The sequence below is a fragment of the Prionailurus viverrinus genome, chromosome C1, assembly GCF_022837055.1.
Source record: "Prionailurus viverrinus isolate Anna chromosome C1, UM_Priviv_1.0, whole genome shotgun sequence".
NCBI lineage: Eukaryota > Metazoa > Chordata > Mammalia > Carnivora > Felidae > Prionailurus > Prionailurus viverrinus.
Window position 1 is genome coordinate 33,489,145 of NC_062568.1, and position 6,970 is coordinate 33,496,114.

The 6,970-nt window shown below is 41.0% G+C and overlaps 1 non-coding gene and 1 pseudogene across 1 annotated transcript; one reads left to right on the plus strand and one right to left on the minus strand.

Annotated features, from left to right (window-relative positions):
- Positions 1-1,405: 1,405 nt before the first annotated feature.
- Positions 1,406-6,517, minus strand: LOC125171592 (elongation factor 1-alpha 1-like; annotated as a pseudogene).
- On the plus strand, positions 3,065-3,225 carry LOC125174316 (U1 spliceosomal RNA). Its single transcript, XR_007155425.1, has one exon. It is a non-coding gene; the product is annotated as a U1 spliceosomal RNA (small nuclear RNA).
- Positions 6,518-6,970: the final 453 nt, after the last annotated feature.

Consider the following 6,970-nt stretch of genomic DNA (forward strand, 5'->3'; position numbering starts at 1 on the left):
CTCATTTCTGTTGTTTGTCATCTGTTTTGCCTCTCCTGTTTTCTGTCTCTTGGGAACCATTGCTCTTTGTTCTCTGATGACCAGTCTCTTGAAAACTATCTTTTCTTATGTTTTGTGTGTTTTTTCGCTTGTTTTAGGAAGGATGATAAATCTGGTCTCTGTTACTCCGTCTTGGCCAAAAGTGGATCATAATATCCTTTATGTTTTTAGTATCTACAGTATCTTGTTTCCTTTTTCAGTTCTTTTATTTCTCTTCTTTTTCTCCTGGATTAAATTTGCCAGAGGTTTGTCTAATTAGTCATTTTAAGGAACAACTCTTGCTTCCTGATTGTTCCTTTCGTATATTTATTTTCAATTTCATTCAATTCTTATTTACATTTTCTTCCACTTCTTCTTTCTGTTTTGTCTAACTTAGATTATAATATCAAGTCCTTGGGGTTTTTTGTAAGCACTGAAGACAAATCTACAACTTGGTAACACTTTAGCTGCATCTCAAAGTTTGTTCTACGCTGTTTTCATTGTTCAATTCTAAAGAATTTTATAAATCTATCATTTTGTTCTTTGATGAATTTTTAAAAGTGTTTTAATGGATTTTTCCTTTTTTATTAATTTCTAACTTAATTGCATTGTAGTCAGAGAAATTTATCTGTGAGATATAGTTGTTAGGCAATATGCTGTATGTATGTAAAGTGCATAATTTAAGGGGCGCTTGTGTGATGCAGATCTGTTTGTGGGTTCAAGCCCCACATCAGGCTCTGCACTGGTGTTCTCTTCTCTCTCTCTCCCTCTCTCTCTGCCCTTCCCCTCCTCATGTGTGTGTGCTTTCTCTTTCTCAAAATAAATAAACAAACGTTATTAAAAAACAAAGTGTATAATTTGGCAAGTTGTAGCATATGTAAGTACCCATGACAAGATAATTAATTTATCTATCACTAAAAGATTCCTGATGTTCATTCATAGTCTCTTTGAGCAGGCTTCAAATAGATCAGGCTGAATAACAGAATTTTTTTCTTATTAAACTTTGTTTTAATGAATTGCAAAATTCTGTAAAAGATTTTTAGTCAAGTTGTTTCCATTAAAGGGGTGCCTGGCTGGCTCAGTCAGAAGAGTATGCCATTCTTGATCTCGGGGTTGTGCATTTGAGCCTCACATTGGGTGTAGAGATAGCTAAAAATAATAATAAAAATAAAAAATGTTTCCATTAAAAAGTACTGATATTTTTTAAATTGCCACACATACACAAAAACAAATGGTCCACAAAATGTTCTCCTTTCCTTCTGAAGGTTTTACAGTGCATTGTATCATCAAACCAGTCTTTTACCAGTAAGCTTAAATGCCCAATGGAGACAAACAGTTCTGAGACCATTCTTCCACCACTGATTAAGACTGGAGTGGCAAATACTATTCATTTAGCCTTCTGGGTAGACTTGACGACCTTGCCAGCTTCAGCAGACTTCTTGTCCACCTTCTGGATGACACCCACAACAACCCTTTGTCTCATGTCACAAGCAGCAAAATGACCCAGAAGAGAATTATCAGAAAAGCTTCTAACACACATGGCTTGCCAGGAGTCATATCAATGATGGCAGAATCACCAGATTTCAAGAATTTGGGGGCTATCTTCCAGCTGGTTCCCAGAATGACAATTAATTTTCTCCTTCAGCTCAGCAAACATGCATGCAATATGAGCTGTGTGACAGTCCACAACAGGTGCATATCTCACACTGATTTGGCCTGGCCGGGATAACCACCTGAGCCGTGAAGCCAGCCGCTTCCTTTGGTGGGTCATTTTTGCTGTCAGCCACATTGCAGCCACAAACATCTTTGACAGACACATTCTTGACATTGAAGTCCACTGTTGTCCCCTGGAAGAGCTTCACTCAAAGCTTTACGGTGCATTTCAACAGACTTTACTTCAGTTGTAGCACTGACTGGAGCAAAGATGCCCAACCGCTGGGTCTGAGAACACCAGTCTCTTTGAGTACCAGGTCAAGGACTGGTTTCATATAAATGACTGCTAGGATAATGTTGTTAGCAAGTAACAGAAAATCTAACTTAAAATATGTAAAACAATAGGGAAAATTTACTATCTTATTTAAAAAATTTTACTATCTTATTTACTATCCTAGAGGAAGGATGCCTCTAGGGTTACTGAATTCAGCAGCTCAGTGATACCACCAAGCTCTCAGGATTTTTACCCTCCCACCTTCTATTCTGCCATCTTTTAGGATAGCTCCCTTCCTAGTTACAAGATGGCTGCCCCTTATCCCAGATCAGATGCAGACATAAACAAGATGCAGACATAAATGAGCTCACGTCATTCTTGTGTGCCTTTTTTTTTAAGTTTATTTACTTTGAGAGAGACAGAGATGGGGGAAGGGAGAGGGAGAGAGAGAATCCCAAGCAGGCCCGGCACTGTGGGAGCAGAGCCCCATGCAAGGCCCAACCCACATAGCCATAAGATTGTGACCTGAGCCAAAACCAAGAGTTGGAGGCTTAACCAACTGAGCCACCTAGGCACCCCTCTTGTATGTGAGGAAGGGTTTCCTGTATGTCCCCAGTAGACTTCCCCCTCACTTCATCATAGCCAGAATTTTGTCATAAGCTCTTGTCATATGCCAGTATAGGATAAATACTGCCCCCGCCCCTTGCTTCACAGAGCTAGAACTGGACTGGCCTCCCTGACACATATGGCTATGTGCAAAAGAGAGGACAGTTCACAAGAAAAAAGGAAAGGATTACAGATAGCAGTTAAAGGTGCTTGCTCGGGTCGCCTGGGTGGCGCAGTCGGTTGGGTGTCCCACTTCAGCCAGGTCACGATCTCGCGGTCCGGGATTTCCAGCCCCGCGTCGGGCTCTGGGCTGATGGCTCAGAGCCTGGAGCCTGTTTCCGATTCTGTGTCTCCCTCTCTCTCTGCCCCTCCCCCGTTCATGCTCTGTCTCTCTCTGTCCCAAAAGTGAATAAACGTTGAAAAAAAAAAAATTAAAAAAAAAAAAAGTGCTTGCTCTATGAAACTATCCAAAAGACACAATAAAAAAAAGCCATTTAAAAAACAACAAATTCCATACTTACCTGGCAGGGAAGATACCATGATCATGAAGGTGGTTTTCTCAGAGAGAGGCTTATCCATTGCACTCCGGATATGCTGACCCCTGTGATTTCCCCAAATGTGGGAAACTCGACTGGTAATTTGCAGTAGTGGGAGTCTGCATTCTCACTCTCCCCTATAAACATATAAGAGCTTATCTTCTTAGATTGAGGAGTGCCACATAAGAGCTTATCTTCTTGGATTAAGGGGCAGATGCAGGGGGCAAAGGGTTGTATCCCCCTAAGAGGTTATAGCATAGAAACTAGTCTTGAAGCTATGGCCCAGAATGTTCCTTTGTGATAGATTTAAGAGAAATGATTAATCCAATCATTCCTCAACTACTGTAAGTACATCTTCTAACGGAAGAGAAGTGAAATTGGTCCTTTATTTGTTTTATTGAAATTAAAATTCTCTTCCCAAATAATAAATTTTATTGAGTTTACAGATAACAAAAAATTGCATTTCATCCTAGCAGCTACCTCCAGATTTTCATCACAAATTTAAGGACACAAACCCTTTGTTTCCCTTGCAACATTTTTTTGCACAGGCCTATGAATACAAGATGCTGAATAACATTACAGTTGCAAACTAATTAATTTACCTAGGAAACCTCTGGAACTATCTCCCTCTCTAGCAACCACGGAAGGGAATATTCCAGGATTAAACATTTCTGTAAAGGCAATATATATTTTTATTCTTTTGCCTATAAATTACCTGCCACAGGATGAAGTGGTTTCCATGGTAAATTGAGAGGATCAGTTCAGCAGATTATTATCTTGGCTTTGTTCCTAAGATTCAGGTTTCAAAGGGCTATTAACATCGGTGGGAAGATAATTGGGACTGGTACAAAAGTAGCAGAGATGAATGTTGCTGCTACATTTAGTGTGTGTCGTGGTATTGTGCTAAGTCGTTGTACATGCATCAATCATTTAATCTTCTCACAACCCCATTAGGTTGGTGCTATATTATCCTAGTTTTACAGATGAAGAAAATAGGGTATGGAAAGGTCAAGTAACTTACCCAAAGGCATACTACTAGAAAGTGTAGTCATGTCTGTCGGAGTCAAGAGTTCATGCTGTTAACCACTGCATTGAGGGACCAAATGGTAGACAGGTCTACCTGGATTTAAATATTTTCAATACAGTCCCTTACCACAGTACTTGATTTAGACCTTCCTTTTTAAGCAATTAAAAAAAAAAATGCAACCAATCACTAATATCCTATACCTCTTTAATTCTAGAGCTCTGATTCTCATAGTGTGGTCCCCAAACCAATAGCATCTGGCATCACCTGTGAACTTGTTAGAAATGCAAATGTTCAGGGACGCCTGGGTGGCTCAGTCGGTTAAGCGAATGACTTCGGCTCAGGTCATGATCTCTCAGTCCATGAGTTCGAGCCCCGTGTCGGGCTCTGTGCTGACAGCTCAGAGCCTGGAGCTTGCTTCAGATTCTGTGTCTCCCTCTATCTCTGACCCTTCCCGGCTCACACTCTGTCTCTGTCTCACTCTCTCTCTCAAAAATAAACATTAAAAGCATTAAAGAAAAAAAGAAAAGAAATGCAAATGTTCAGTCCCCAGTGGAGATCTGCTGAGGATGAATCTCTGGTGTGTGGGCACATACTAACAACCTTTCCAGATTCTGATGCATACCCAAGCTGAAGGAGTACTGTTCTAGGAAGAATGGATACATGTTGGTTAGTCTTCCTTTCTCCTACAGAGGGTTGCCTAAGCTCATAGGTCAAGGGTGACTGAGATCCATGCTCAGTTTTTCTCTCTTGTCCTGCATTGTTCCACTATGTCTTCACTGAGCTCTTTAACTGACAGATTATTGTGTCTTAAAAGTCTCATAGTCCTCACTGCTATGCTTACTGCTGGGGGATTGCAGATCTTTGCAGAGAACTGTTGCTACATTTTCTTCTTTTTCCTCTGGTTTTATGTTGCTTTCTACTTTTCCCTCTTGTTATCTCCATGTCCTCCTTTTGTCTATTTTTCTCTCCAGGTTTTTCCTGAGTATACTGTGCTCTGCGTGACACACTGTCCTAACCTACCTCCTTTTTCTCTCATAGCAGGATGGACTATTAATTACGCTTCAGGAAACTGTGACTTGGGCACAGGAGTACTGCTTCTTGGTGGTGCCAAAAGGAAAACACTTCTATTTGTAGTCAGTTCCCTAAAAATATCTTTGTATACTTTCTCTTTCCTGAGAAGAATCATTTGATTTCTCACTAAGCTGAAAATGTTTTGAGGACAGGACTTGTGCCATGAAAAAGAACAGTCCTCCAAGGTAATTGCCTCCTTTTTTTTTTTTAATGTTTATTTGAGAGAGAAAGAGAGACAAACTGTGAGTGGGGGAGGGGCAGAGAGAGGGGGAGACACAGAATCCAAAGCAGGCTCCAGGTTCTGAGCTGTCAGCACAGAGCCCAAGGCAGGGCTTGAACCCACGAACCGTGAGATCATGACCTGAGCTGACACTTAACTGACTGAGCCACCCAGGTGCCCCTACAATTTTGGTAAAAATACGTAATAGAAAAAAAATTGTGGTAAAATATGTAACATAAAATTTACTATTTTAACCATTTATTTTGGTGTAGAGTTCAGTGGTACTCAGTACATTCATATTATTGTGCAATCATCATGACCGTCCATCTCCAGAATTCTTTACCTTGCAAAACTGAAACTCAGTACTCAGCCCCAGGCAACCACCATTCTACTTTCTGTCTCTGTGAATTTGACTACTCTAGGTACCTCATATACATGGAATCATACAGCATTTATCTTTTTGTGGCTGGGTTATTTCACTCAATGTCCCTAAGTTTTACCTGTGCTATAGCATGTGTCGGAATTTCCTTCCTTTTGAAGTCTAAATGATATTCAACACATGGGTTGTTTCTGCCTTTTGGCTGTAGTGAATAATGCCGCTATGAACATGGGTGTACACATATCTGAGGACCATCACCCACTTTTACACGTAGCAGCACTGTTAACCCATAAGTGCTTCCTATGTTTAGGATAGAGAGGTATATGTGGAGGAGGAAGAGTAACAGGTGGGCCTGTAGGAGCGTATCTAGGGCCTCTGAGACATGCTGGCATCTAACAAAGTGGAATGCTCTATAGCAGATTTAACTACAAGCATATTTCAGTTTCCTTGTTCTTATCTCTCTGCCAGCACCCGCCAACAATCATTTTCATTTTGTTCCTTGGACTTTTGTTCTCTTTTTCTTCTGTCTAGACTTAGAGTCTCTGGTTGTTGTCTTAGTTCCTACTTTTATTCTCCTCACTCTGCTTTTGTTGACTAACCTTTGGCAACTTGTCATCTCCTCAGTTTCTGACCTCAATCTAGCAACTACATTTTGGATTCTTTTCACTGATTGTTTGAGGAGACCCATCTCAGCACCAGTTATCAGAAAGAAGGAAGATCCATCATCCTCCATCCCGCTAGGCATCAGAGTAAGTCAGGTGCACTGGAGTGGGAGCTATTGGGTTAGACTAAATGGACCTAGGCACCAGCATATACCCATGACATGTGACCCACCCACAAGACACTGGAAAAAAAATGACAGCTTGAAAATCAGGCTAACACCTCCCAACAGACCCTGCTGGCTCTGTTTCTCTCAAAGAACTTCTTCTCAAAGAACAAATGAGTATTGTCATGGGGATACTCTCACTGGAGAGTCTCTAGAGCCTTTATAATGTGACTCATCGGATTGAGGGTTTTGAGACAGAGCCGGGGACTTTTCAGTATACCCCTCTCAGCATTGGCCTCTGCAGTCCAGTAAAGGAGACTGAAACATCCAGTAAAGGAGACTGAAACCTTCCCATGTGTTTCATTTCTTAGGGGCTTTGGAGCAGGGCTTTGGCAGCAAGTGATTGTCCAGAAGAGAGGC